General features: G+C 43.8%; 1 non-coding gene across 1 annotated transcript; it reads right to left on the bottom strand.

The window, feature by feature from the left end:
• Positions 1-13,645: 13,645 nt before the first annotated feature.
• Positions 13,646-13,772, bottom strand: LOC115893055. The gene has a single exon (XR_004053011.1).
• Positions 13,773-14,817: the final 1,045 nt, after the last annotated feature.

Raw genomic sequence — 14,817 nt, 5'->3', positions numbered from 1 at the left:
GGGCCATGGGTGCTCTGCCCACATCCGTCCGCACTCTTCATTCCTGAACATGCTGATGGTTTCCTATGACAAGTTCTTGCAACTCTGGCTGAGAGCTTTCTCTGGCTGCAGAAGCTCACTGGTGCATGGGCCAGATTGAAATACTAAGGATTTTATACCCCTGAGAGCAGTACTTAACCAATGAGGGATATAAATGGGTGGGTAAAACCTCAGCTTCCTCACCCCTTGGGTGGGATAACTCTAAGGTATGGTCTATGTCAGCACTGAACAATAGAAATATGTGAGCCATAAGTGTGAGTCATACATGCTTTTAAATTAAAAAGAAACAGCTGGGTGCAGTGGCTTACGCCTGTAATCCCAGCACTTTAAGAGGCTGAGGCAGGTGGATCACTTTAGGTCAGGAGTTCAAGTCTAGCTTGGCCAACATGGTGAAACTCCGTCTCAAATAAAAATACAAAAATTAGCCAGGCGTGGTGGCGGGTGCCTGTAATCCCAACTACTTGGGAGGCTGAGGCACAAGAATTGCTTGAACCTGGGGGGCAGAGGTTGCAGTGAGCTGAGATCGAGCTGCTGCACTCTAGGCTGGCGATAGAGAAAGACTCGGTACCAAAAAAAAAAAAAAAAAAAGAAAGTAATTTTAACACTATATTTAACCCAATATATTAAAAATAGTCCTTTCATAATCATACGTAATATAAAAATCATTACTGAGATATCTTACACTTTTTAAAAATAGCAAGTCCTCAAAATCTGGTGTGTATTTTGCACTTAGTCTACATCTCAATTTGGACTAGTCACATTTCAAATACCCAGTAGCCCCATGTGGCTGGTGGTTGCTGAGTTGGCTAGCAGAATTCTATATCATCTCCCAGAGGTTTCCCAGAAGGATTGAGCTACAATTGCCCACAGTGTTAACCTTTTCATTAACATACCCCATGTTGGCTTCTATTGCTAACCTGTCTTAGTTCCTCCTCCTCAACAGGGGTTCCTAAAAGCACCTCCAAAATAAATGTCTACTTTTGGGCATCTCTTCCTGAGATAGGCAGTCATGAGAACAGAGGTGCTCCAGAGAGTAGTACTAGAACCCACAGATAAAAGTACCAGGAGAGAGATAGGGACATCACTGCAGCTATTGATTAATTAGTTCATTCGTTCAAAAATATGTGTTGAGCTCTTGCTGTGTGCCATACAGTATGTTGGGCATTGTGCAAAAGGGGAGTGGGTACAAAAGTCCCCATCACAAGGGTTGTCTAGGCAGATGCAGAATGACTGCTTGGTAGGACAGCTCCACAGGACTTCATGAATTAGACTAGGATTTTGATCACGTGCTGTTTGGCATCCTTTCCAGCCCATCAACGCTGCCTTTCATGATTCATCTGAGCCTTGGGGAAGCTTCTCACGTTGTTAATTGCCTGTATCCCATGGCACGCTGCTCCCTAAAGCTGCAAATCAAGGTTTTTGTGACATTTCTTCTCTAGCAGTGACTTGTGATTAGGTTGTTGTTCCTAAAAAAGGTCCATCCCTCATCATCTTTGCAATTTCCCCTTGATTTTCTTGTTTGGCAAATTGCAGTTCTCCAGATAAAGACTGGTTTGGAGTCTACTCACTTTCCCCCTTCATTACTCAGCCGGAAAACACACCTAAAACTCCTGTTGCTGGGACTTCAGAGACCATCTGGTTCAATGCCTGCATTTCAGAGATGGAGAAACTGAGGGCCGGGAAGGGGAAATTGCTTGCTCAAAGTCACATGGTAAAATAATGGTACTGCTGAGATAAAAAGGAAGTGCCTGGGGTCTCTATCCCCAGTTATCTCTATCCCCATCTCTTGGCCTCAACCTGTCCTGGCCCATGGGGCTGGCCCAGCACAGGCCAATGTTGTGAGTATACACACATCACTGGATGGGATGTGGAACCTGCTCCAGGAAGGAAATGTTTCTTCCCGTGATGGGAGAGAATGTTCTTGGTCCTGAATTGTCCTGAGGCTTTTGGAGGTGGCCACACAGTGGTTAGGGTGAGTCAGAATATCACCTCCTCTCCTGACTCTAGCTGGGTGTCCTGGCTGCTCAGAGTATCAATTTACACTTCTTCAAAGTGGGAATGGTGACCATAATAACCATGTTACCTCAGTTTGCTTTGGTGATAAAGGACAAATAAGTCCTGTCTCAGCCCACAGGGTTGGGTCTCTGTTGAACTTGACTGCCTCTCATTCCAAGCTGTGCATTGGTTTCCGTACCCAAGCCTCTCCGACTTTTTCTCAGTCCTTCAAACATGCTGTGCTTTCCCTGCCACTGGGCCTTTGTCTATATTGTTTCATCTGCCAACAACACTCTGCACCACCTTCTCTCTCTGTCTCTCTCTCTCTCTCTCTCTCTTTTTTTGTTTTTTTTTTTGAGGTGAGGGTCTTGCTGTGTTGCACAGGCTGAACTTGAACTCCTGGGCTCAAGCAATTCTTCTGTCACAGCCTCCTGTATAGCTGGGATGACAGGTGCACACATCTGGCTGTCTTCTCTTTAACTGCTCATCTACTTACTCCTTGCTCATCCTTCAGATCTTAGCTCAAGAGTGACTTCCTCAGAGAGGTCTTCCTGGACTGCTCGGATGAGTTAAGGCTCCCTGTCATATTATATCACCGCACATCTCTCTTTAGAGCATCTGTTGCAGTATTTAGTGACACCCTCATTGGTGCGATTAGGTGATTTTTGTCTGCCTCATACACAAGACACGAGGATAGAATGACTGTTGTATTCGTGGCACTAAGCACAAGACCTAGGAGACAGTAGCTGCACAATAAATATTTTCTGAGGTTTGAATGTTGAAAGCCTTTTTGCAAAACAACTGTTCACCTAATCCTTCTAGTCACCTAGTAATAGAAGTATTATTATCACACCTTGCGGCAGAGATGGTATTACTAATCAGATGTTCCATATGTGGTCTAGGCTTCTTGGCTCCCTGTTTGTTCTTGCTAACAGCATGCAATTTCTTCTCTTTCCTTTTCTATTTTCTTTTCTTTTCTTTCTTTCTTTCATCAGAAGTAGGCAGCACCAAGTGCCTACTTCTGGCTAATAAAATCTGAGTAGGACTCATGAGTGTCACTTCTCAGATAGTTACAATTCCAGTCTAACGCAGTTCTTCCCTTGCCATGTGAATATGGAAGCCTTACATTCCAGGTGTTGCCGCTACAAGGTAGAGGAGACTCTGGTTGCCTGTGTGACTCTGTAGAGCACTGCCTTTCACAGGCTCACTTTGGTTATTTATCATGAGCAATAAATCAATACTTGCAGTAAAAGGCATCGATTTTTGAGCTTGTTTGTTACATAGCATAGCATTTAGTTTATCCTGACTGATACACTTCCAAGAAAACTGAGCCCCAGAGAGATGAAGTGGCACACTCAAAGTCACATGGAGTTAGAGTCAGAACTGGGATTCTGCTTCTGTTGGTCTCAGGTGGTGGACAATGGTAACAATTCATTGAAAACCATAAACTGCTGTGTGAAAGATAAGATTTTCAAGGTGTTCTTCCAAAGGTGTCTGGTCTAGGGGCTCCATGCTCCACACTTTGTTGGATGGGGAGCAGTAGTGGAAATGAGGCTGTAGAGAGGCTACCATGGACCTGCTGGTCTGGAGGAGCTTGTATTACCCTCCAAGTCTGAGCTTCTTGCCTCATAAGGACCACAGGGGTAACTGGTGGCTATGGCCAGCTCTTCTGCCAATGTTGGCCTGTTTCTCCTGCAATGGAATTGTTCTGTCATGAATACCACAGAATCTGATTTTTTGGGGGTCAGCTAGTCCAACTCTCTACTGGACGTTATGTCCCCTGGACCACATACCAGGCCAGTGGTCATTCAGGCTTTGTGGAAAGCACATTCTGCACTTCCAAATCAGACTGGAGGTGAGTCAGCTACCTAAACTAGACCTCAGACTTCCAGCCTCTGCCTCTTCTGCATCTCCAACTCACGCCCAGCTCTCAGAGCAGAGAGACTGGCCCACCAAAGGCTTCTTAAAAGAAATGAAGTGTGGCCGGGCATGGTGGCTCACGCCTGTAATCCCAGCACTTTGGGAGGCTAAGAAGGATGGATCACAAGGTCAGGAGATCGAGACCAGCCTGGCCAGCATGGTGAAACCCTGTCTCTACTAAAAATACAAAAAATTAGCCGGGCATGGTGGGGTGCATCTGTATTTCCAGCTACTTAGGAGGCTAAGGTAGGAGAATTGCTTGAACCCAGCAGGCAGAGGTTGCAGTGAGCTGAGATCACACCATTGCACTCCAACCTGGGTGACAGAGTGTGACTCTGTCTTTAAAAAAAAAAAAAAAGGGAAGTGCATTCCAGGCAGAAGAAATATTATAGCTTGAGCAGAGGCATGGAGATTTCAGCAGGGACAAAAATTAAGAAGGAGTATTTTTAACATCTTCCCTGATTCTATGGGGAAGAATTCTGGTCTACTTGGTCAGTTCCTGGGTTTACTTTTGTTATTTAGAATCCAGGTAGAAATGGAGAGAAGCACTAAGATGTGAGAAGATTAAGTTGATCTACCCAATGAAGAACGAATATGAGAAGAGATGAAGGGGGTGAGAAATAGAAGAACCTCATGATCCGGCGTTGAGAGTGGGTGAAGGAGAGAGGGAGTTTTGGGTAAATGCTGTGTGTGGAATATTGAAAGCAGCAGTGATAGGAAAAGTTTTAAAGATGTTTGTGGCTGTGTGTTCAGAATGTACTTCTCCCTTTGACATTTCTTTGAACGACTGAGTGATATTTCAAGTATTTTGAATTACTTTTGGGTGTTGGCTCTTTCTTACAATATAACGCTGTCTGAAGCCTGGCCCACATGGTCCACATCCACATTTGGGTTAGATGATGTTTGGCATTAGGCTTGGGAGGAGTTAGTGTCAGGATCATTAGGGGTGATCAGGGTAGAGAATGATGATATGTGAGGCTGTTGAGGAGGATGAGTGTCTTTGGAGCAGTGTGGGATCTACTCATGGTCCCTAGGTCACCAGGTCCTGATGCTGTGTTCCATTGTGAGTGTAGGGAGTAATAGTAATAACAATTGCCCATATTTATTATACACTTATGTTGTGCTAAATCCTATTAACCTCAGAGAAGGCACCAGGTTCAAGAAACTGAAGAAGAGACCCAGAGCCAGCAATTGAGGCATGGGGTTTTATTAGGGGGTTCCTAACTGGGGAGAGAGTCCAGTGGCAGTGGGTTGGAGAGGAGACTGCCTTACATACACACATGGTGCAGTGATGGTGGGCTGGACAAGATCTCCACCTTACATACAGCCCAGTGGTGGTGGGCTGGATGACATAACCGCACAGCCCATGATGTCAGGCTGGGCAAGGAAACTGCAATGGCTTGCAAACAGCATGCAGTTTATATTGCATTTTCTCTCAGTCCTTATTTCTGTGATCAGAAAGACAATGCTCTTTATTCTAAGGAGTTAGGGGAAAACACCTTTTTTTGTGTGTGTGTACATAGTAGATGTATATATTTATGGATTACATGAGAAGTTTTGATACAGGCCTGCAATGCATAATTATATCAGGGAAAATGGGGCATCCATCCCCTCAAGCATTTATCCTTTGTGTTACAAACAATCCAATTATACTGTTTTAGTTATTTAAACATGTACAATTAAATTATTTTGGACTATAGTCACCCTATCGTGCTAGCAAATACTAGGTCTTGTTCTTTTTTTGTTTGGAGATAGTCTCTCTGTGCTGTACAGGCTGGAGTGAAGTGGCATGATCTTGGCTCACTGCAACCTCCGCCTCCTGGGTTCAAGTGATTCTTGTAGCTGGGATTACAGGCATGTGCCATCATGCTCTGCTGATTTTTTTTTCATATTTTTAGTAGAGACAGGGTCTCACCATGTTGCCCAGGCTGGTCTCCAACTCCCGGATTGAAGCAATTTGCCCTCTTTGGCCTCCCAAAGTGCTGGGGTTACAGGTGTGAGCCACCATGTCTGGCCTTATTCATTTTTTTCTAACTATTTTTTTTTTTTTACTCATTAACAATTCCCACTCCCCACCTCCCCACTCTTCCACTTCCCTACCCCTCAAGTGGTTTTTATCAAAAAATCAGGCAATATATTAGCATTTTCACTTAACGCTCTTCCCTTAATGACCTCTACCTGGCAAACTTCATTTATCCCAAAACTCAGGGCCTCAATCCCTGTACAGCCTGTGTTCCATAGGACAGACCAGGGGCTCAGATGTTTATCACAGTCAAGGGATGAATCTCTGGGTTGACCACTCCTGAATTTCCTAGCTTGGAACACACATTCAGGTGCATCTGCCATACAGGGTCGTCCTAATGCATGCTTAATGTTCTCAGGTGCATTTTCCCTATAACTTGCTATGTGTATGGCAGGTTCCTAAGAGCTTTACCTATACGATCTCAATAATTCTCACAATAATATAATGAAGTAGGTATTACCATCTTCATTTTATAGATGAAGGAGTTGAGGCAGAGGGTTTCAGTGATATGCCGAAGTTAGTTCCTTGGAATTGGTGGAGCCTGTATTTGAATTCAGGTAGTTAGTAACATAAGGATCAAAGCTATTGTTTTTAAAGAGAACAATGACTTTGGAAATCTTCGTAAGATTTTTCTTATCCTTTTCTTTCTCTCCCCCTCTTCTCTCTTTTGTGAGGGATTTACCATAGCATTATGTGAATTTATTGGATTTATAATATGGTTTACAGAGGCAACAGTTTTAGTTAAAGAAAATTGGTTTCCTTTTCAAGATGTCATGATTCTCATTTTCTCTCAGCATCTTAGGCTTTTTCAAGCTCCCCTTAGCTCACAAGTCATTCAGGAGCATGCTTCACAATTAGAATGCTAGAAGCCCTCACACGCCAATTGGAGTTTTGTTATTTGTTCCAAAGGACACTTAAACCCAGGAGTTGCCTGTGACAGGAGAGGAATGAGTGAGAGCTAGAGGGGATAGAAAAAGAAGGCAGTGTGAAGCTGTTGGACATCTCCACAGATGAGGGGCTCCATTCATCCATCCATAAACCATGCACTCACCTGTTATCTACCCTTCCAAAGGTACAGACATCCTCACCCATCCCTGTATCCATCCATCCAACTCCTTGTATATCCTTTTTCCGTTTTTTCTGTCTTCCTTCCTTCCCTCCCTCTGTTGCTCATTCCTTCCCTTTTTCTTTTTCCTCTCCTTTTTTCTCTCTCCCTCCCTCTCTTTCTTCCTTGTTTTCATTGATTCATTGAATGACTAAATCATTCTTTTAATAAACATATATTGAGCACACACTCTATTCCAGGCACTGTGCTACACAGAGGCTGAGGATACAGAGATGAGTAAGTGATAGTTACTGTCTGTAAGGGGCCTCTAATCTAGCAGGGAAGACAGAAATGAGAGTGGACACATCATAGTAGTGAACTACAAGTGCTATGAGAATGCTGGGAACCAAGAAACAAGGGAAGCCCAAGGAAGGGAGGTTGAAAATGTAAAATTAGTCTCCAGCTTAGGGTTTGGGTTCTTTCTCTAGCACCTCAATGGAGTGGTGCCCATCCTATTTCTCAGGGATCAGCCTGGAATGGCTGACTTACTACAATTTGTTAAACATCTTCTGTATGCCTAGAATTGTCCTAGAGAGTTAACAAACACCTCTATCTAGTATTACCTGCAACCCTAAAGAAGTGAGGTTCTCAGAAGTTAAATATTTTTTCTCCAAGATTACACAGAAAATGAGAAGCAAAATAGGAACATATAAAGTGGAAAGAAAGGTTGGGAACTGGCACAAGTTTTGCCTTTGATGTGAGTTAGGTTCTGGGAGAACTGACCTGGAGCAGATGGGGACCCAGGAAGTTCAGTCCAGTGGGATAAGCACACATGTCCAAAGTGTATCAACCAGCTATTGGTGCATAGCAAACCACTCCCCAAATTCCCAGTCACATAGCTAAGGGTTACTGGATGTTGGGAGATGTTGGTTGGGCTTTGAACTGTGGATCTGGCTGGGCTACACTTCTCAACGTGGATCTGCTCAGATCTGCTCCACATGGGTTCATCCTGGATCCTAGGCTAGAGGGGCAGTTGTCATCTGGGGCCTGTTCTTCTCACTGTAGGTCACCAGAATGCAAGAGTGCACAGCCCAACTCTACAAGCACATGTCAAGCCTCTTCTTGTGTTAGGTCTGCTAACATCCCATTGGACAAAGAAAGTCCTGAGGCTAAGCCTGAAGTCAAGGGTCAGGGCAAGTACACTCCATCCATCATGAGGCCAGAGCAAAGTATGTCTTTCCCAAGGAGAAGGGTGGCAAAGAGTGAGTATTCTTAAACCACCATCTGAAATATCCACAAGAGGTGGCAGCAATTCTCAGAGTCCACACAAAGGCTGAGGATGAGGTAGAATACAAAATCGAATTCTCAATTAGAATTCTAATCTGAGGTAGAATATAAAAATGAATTCTCAAAGTCCACACAAAGGCTGAGGATGAGGTAGAAAACAGAAGGTGTCCCAGCAACAGGTGTCTATCAGCAGTCTGGACAGGTGGCCGGCATCAGGAAAGTCAGACTCCAGGAGCTAGGCCTAGGCCACTAGGTTTTTGAGATATGGGTTCAGTCCTGTCCATACGGAACTGGAGTCCAGGAACAGAAAGGAATCAGTCTCCTCACATAACCTGTTAGGGACTGAGGTAGAAAATGAAGAGTTGGCCTTTCCCCTGCTAGATGTGCCTAGAGCTCCCACCTTGGTATCAGTTTAGCTCTCAGAGCTTGGGCCAGGGGTCGGGGCCAGACTGGAGCTGCCTGCCATTGCTGATGCTTTTGGCTGAGCCTGGCTTTGGGACAGGGGCAGGGATGGGCTCATAAAGAGGTGGGCCTGTGGCCAGAAGCAGGCTGGATGGACAAGACATGTGAGTATGGAGGTCTTACATTCCAGGTGGACCACTGGAGAGAGAGCTAGGGCCAAGAGGGGTGATGCAAGAGAATGTAGGGGCCGGATCCTGAAGGACCTGGAATACCGTGCTCGGGTGTGTACTGTCTCTAGTGGTCGCTGATGCTCACTGAGGATCTGAAGCTGAGAAGAGATGTCATTGGTTGTGCTTTAGGAGCTTGCTACTCAAGGTGTGGTCCAGAGACAGTGGCATCAGCAACAACCTGTTGCTTGTTAGAACTGCAGTGTCTCGAGTCATACCCCCAGGCATACTGAATCAGAACTAATGGGATCCTCAGGTGATTCCCATGTACATTTACTCCTTTCAGCCAAACTGAAAGGTAGGAGAGCACTGACCTCCCAACTACCAAGTCTGCCCAAGACTTCTGACCCCAACTGCAAGGAGGTAGGGTCCAACTACGAAGTTAGAGGAAAGAGTCCTCCTAAGACCAACCTCACTTCTGACACCAACTGTAAGTTCAGGAGGCTTCCTAAAACCACGCTAAGGTTTCAGTAATTCTCTAGAAGGACTTGCAGACCTCACTGAAAGCCATTATAATCATGGATGTGGTTTATTGCAGGAAAAGGATACATTAAAATCAGCCAAAGGAAGAGATGCATAGGATGGAGTCTGAAAGGGCTCCAAATGTGTAGCTTTCATTGCCCTCAGGATGTGCTAGTTTCTCAGCATTGAGGTGTGACAATGGATGGTGTACTGTGCCAACCTGGGAAGCTCACCTGCCCTTTGGTGTCCAGAGTTTTTATTGGAGCATCATTATATAGGCATGACTGGTTGATGGCCCACAAGGGTGAACTCAATCCCCAGCACCTCCCTAGAGAGGCCCACCGTGAGCCACCTTGGTAGCATAAACAAGGTGTGGTCAGAGGGGCCACCATGAATAACACAGTCCAATCACTTAGGACATTTCAAGGGTTTAGAGGTTACCCCCTAGGAGCCTGGAAAAAGGTCAGACCTCTCATTGGGAATGGCTAAGTTCTTTACTACATAACATTAATGCTTCCTTCTTGTATGCCTCTTCCCCTTAATAAGTTCAGAACAGAACTGCATATTTTAGGCTCTCCATCTCTGATTATTGAATTTCTTCCCTCCTTCCCCTATTTCTTCCCCTCCAAAGCAGGGCTTCTAGCCTTTTTCTTCTGCATAAGCCCCCAAGCAATCATCAGTTTGATGAGGCCTCTGAACTTCAGCTCTGTATAAAGACTTTAAATGTATAAAAAGACATAGAATTCCAAACGAAATCAATTATATTGAAATAAAGTTATCCAAATGTTAAGAAATTTGTGATATTGTAATAAATGTGCTTTTTGTTAGCACTTTAAATAGCAAGCTAGCAGAAGGTTTAATAATTACTGTGATTTCAAAGTAGTGTTAAATGTAGATATTTAAAAATACCTGATTTATGTAGCAACTGTTAGGTGATATGAAAATATCCATGAATTTTATTGGTGAAAGCCCCAGATTCTGCTACTGCTACTGTGGTTTGTTGCCTACATTCATAATGCAAGAAAATGCTAAATTTCAGACCATAAGTGAAAAAAAGAGGTAACTTCTTTTCCTGTTCAAGTTCATAGATCACTGAATTCTATCCATAGACCTGTGCACCCCAGGTTAAGAAACCCTACTTCAAAGTCTTGAATGACGTGTGCTTATTTTTGATTGGACACTGAATGAAAATTTGATTTGTTTTGAGAAATTTTTGAGAAGTTTGAAAGAGTCATTGAGATAATTGGAAGCACCCTGGAGTTGCACAAAATTTGAACCAGGACTTGATACGCTGGTGTCTGATGGACTTTATGGATAAGTGTTAGTGGAGAGATTGATGACCTGTAATCCCTTCATCTGAAAAATTTACATTATGTGATACGGCTCAAAGGTGGGCTTGGCTTTTCCAATGATCAAAAATGGCATTTTAAATTTATTCAACCCAAAAGCACTGGCCTAATGCCAGGGTGAGGATGGAAGAAAAATAAATGAAAGTTAAGAAAAGCTGAAAGAAAACCAACTGTGCACAGCCTTTGGGAAATCCATTTGCAGCCACCAAGAGTCAGCGAGTCCATCTGGAGAAAGCCAACATTTCCACACTATTCAGGACAGAAAAAAAATGGATGAGACCCAAGAGCAAGACTAATGTTTGAAGAAATGGCATTTTCAGCATGACCTACAAAGATTTTGATTATGTTAATTACTTTTGGAATAATTTTCACTGGCACTGTAAAACCTTCCACTCACAGAAGGGTTTTCCTTCTCTGTTCTCTTTTAGGGATATGAAGGCAGACATTGACTGTTGGGTGCATGCCAGTGCTGTCACAGTGGAGTGTTCCCTGAGAGGGCAGGGGCTGGGAATCCTTTCATATTTCTATGTAACTCACAGGCAACAGGCTCTTGGAATGGGTCCCCTTTGGGGTCAGACCCAGTAGGGATAAAAGCCTTCTGGTGGGGTTCAGAAACACTCTTACTAGAAGTTTTTATTTTTGAGACAGAGTCTCACTCTGTCACCCAGACTGGAGTGCAATGGTGTGATTTTGGCTCACTGCAACCTCTGCCTCCCAGGTTCAAGTGATTTTCCTGCCTCAGCCTCCCAAGTAGCTGGGATTACAGGCACGTGCCACCATGCCCAGTTAATTTTTTGTATTTTTAGTTGAGACGGGGTTTCACCATGTTAGCCAGGATGATCTCGATCTCCCAACCTCATGATCCACCCACCTCAGCCTCCCAAAGTGCTGGGATTACAGGCATGAACCACCAGGCTCAGCCTTTTTTTTTTTTTTTTTATGGTGGGGTCTTGTTCTGTCACCCAGGCTGGAGTGCAGTGGCACAATCATAGCTCACTGCAGCCTCAAATTCCTGGGCTCAAGCAATCTTCTCACCTCAGCCTCCCAAGTAGCTGGGACTACAGGGGTGTTTCACTGATATGGTTTGGATCTGTGTCCCCACCCAAATCTCATGTCGAAATGTAATGAGTGTTGGAAGTGGAGCCTGGTGGGAGGTGATTGGATTATAGAAGTGGATTTCCCCTTTGATGCTGTTCTTGTGATAGTGAGTTCTTGTGAGAGCTGGTCATTTAAAAGTGTGTGGCACCTCCCCTTTCTCTCTTGCTCCTGCTCCAGCCACGTAAGAAGTGCCTGCTTTCCATTCACCTTCTGCCACGATTGTACGTTTCCTGAGGCCTCTGCAGAAGCCCAGCAGCTGCCAGCATCATGCTTTCTGTACAGCCTATGGAACCGTGAGTCAATTAAACCTCTTTTCTTTATAAATTGCCCAGGCTCAGGCATTTCTTTATAGCAGGGCAAGAATACACTAATACAGCCACCATGGACTAATACAGCTTCTTATCAGAAGTTTGAGAACGTGAAGGTAAGAGGGAACATTCTGCCGTCCTGGACTCTGGCAGACTTGCTGCTTCAAAGTCCACCTGACTGTGGCAAGTTAACATCTGTGTCACAGGAAACTTCCTGAGAACCCAAGGAATAGCAGCTAGGAGCCCTTTGGGGCATCAAGCAGACACACACTGCCCTGGTTATAGGGCTGAGCCCACCACCTGGTATAGGGCTGAGCCCTGGTATAGGGCTGGGCTCTCCCTGAGCCCAGGGAGAGATGTTCTTGGTATTGGATGGGGCACTGAAGGAAGTGTGTTCCCCTTTGAAAGTTGGGTTATACCTTAAATACAGCATGTTCAAGATGAAACTCAGAATCGCTCCCTCTTCCTTACTCTTCTCCAAGGGAGTAGTGAAGCCAGAATCTTAGCTGTGATCTTCCTCCTTAATCCCCATATCCATTCCATCAGCAAATCCTACCTATTGTCTTTGAAACCTGTCCACTGCTTTCACTCCATGTCTACTACCATCACTCTTGTCCCAGCCATCATCATCTTTCTCCAAGAGTCTAAGACTAGACAAAGGGCTTCTCATTAGTTTCCATGACTCATTCTGCCCCATTTAACTAATTTTCCTGTTTAGCTTTCATGAGGAAAGGAGAGAAAATGCATTTTTTGGTATCCATTATATTTCAATTCTTTAATTCATTCAATAAATATTTGTGAGTACTACATGCAACAAGCTCTGTTTTAGGTCTGGCAAACTGGGACATGTAATCTTCCTGTCTCTCGTGCTGTTGAGTGTTATCTTGGAACCATCTCCAATTTCAGAGTCTCTGTTCTCCGTAAGTGATAATCATTGGGATTTTTTTTAGACAGATAATCTACATCAAAGCTTAACCATTTTATTTTTCATGGGTGATAAAAATTTCAAACAGAAAGAGAAGTTTGGAAAGCAAAAAGACCAAGGACTTGCCACCCAATATGAACAGATGAGCACATTTAATCCTATTTGCGTGAAATCTTTCTCAAAAGATAAGTAGATGCTTCTCTTATTGCTGAAGTCCCCTTTGTGCTTCTCCTGATCCCATTCTCCCATTCTTCCAGCTGGCCACTCCCCTCAGGTTGATATATTCTTCCTGCATATGCTTTAATATCTAAATTACATATGGATGTATTTATAACCTCTCTCTTTGAATTTGTGAATTTAAAAAATTAACATAAGTGATGTCATGCTATAAATATTCTGCAACTTGCTTTATAAAATTCAAACATTATACTTTAGAAATTAATCCATGCTGATAATATAGATCAGGTATATCCATTTTAATGGCTGTATAGTATTCCAGCTTATGAACACATCACAATTTGCCTCTGCATTTCTCTCTCTTTCTCTCTCTTTTTTTTTTTTTTTTTGCTGTTGATAGATAAGTAGGTCTTGAATTTATTTTGCAAACAAGAGCTCTTCTATCTATCTTTTCATTTAGGAGGCCAAAATCAGAGTCAGCTTGACTTCAAGGACTCTGTTTTCTTAGTCTCCAGGTCTCTGTGTTTCTCCGTTGAGGGCTATTTAAGTTGGTACTATTTTTGATGACAGATGATGCTGCGGTAAATATTTTTATTCTTCTCTCCCTGAGCACATACATGGGATATTTGTATATTTTCAATCTTTACCAGATACTGACAAATCACTGTTCAAAGAGGTTAGCTTGTGATATGGTAGGAAAGCTCTAGAATTGAGAACCAGGAGACTTGGCTATAGTCCAATTCCGGTACCAACTCCCAGTGTGACTGCAAGCTTTCCCTCCCTTCTCCAACTTTAAGATGAAGATCTGGACCAGAAAATCTCTACATTTCCTTCCTCCTGAGCTAGTGAAAGAAATGTTTTGTAGAAAGGTCTTCTGCCCTGAGAGTGAAAAATCTCCCCAAGGTGGGGTTGCTGTAAACCCTGGAGAAGGGTTTATTGCATAAGGCAGTTGCACTTTTTGAGTTCCTACCAAGCGTTGGGCATGGTTGTTTTGCACTTACCTGACTCAGGAGATTAACCTGTCTTCCCAGGACCACAGAGCTGAGAAGTATCACAACTTGGACTTGAACCCTGGTCTGAGGGATTCTAAAACCCTAGTTCTATTATCATACAAGTTGTTTCTGCTTTGCCACAGGGCAAGTTATTTTCCAACACCCCTATCTGGACTGTTGCAATGGCATTATCCTTGGGAGTCTCAGTGGGTAGACACTGTAGATACCAAGGAGACTCTGCTCTGTGCAGAGACTGAAGCCCAGACCCTGCCCAGAAATTCAGAGCTGAGCCTTTAGACATAAGGAGCTAGGCTAAGAGAGAGCCCTCTTTTGGAGGGAAGATAAGGAACAAATGAGGCTGACACAGAGGCTGAGGACATTGCAAAGAATGAACTGTGAAGGCATTTATTCTCCCACTACAGCTAATGAACCAGTGAGGAAATGGCATCAATAAGAAGCAAATTAAACATCAGCTCTAGTTAATTTGTAAGCACAGCTGCCTGCCTTCCTGTGTTCAATTTCAGACTCACATTATGAATTGCCTCTCTGGAGAAACTTAACTCCCTCC

The sequence above is a fragment of the Rhinopithecus roxellana genome, chromosome 13 (genome assembly GCF_007565055.1).
Source record: "Rhinopithecus roxellana isolate Shanxi Qingling chromosome 13, ASM756505v1, whole genome shotgun sequence".
NCBI classification, from domain to species: Eukaryota; Metazoa; Chordata; class Mammalia; order Primates; family Cercopithecidae; genus Rhinopithecus; species Rhinopithecus roxellana.
Note: the sequence above shows the minus strand (reverse complement) of the source record. Positions and strands in the feature narration are given on the sequence as shown.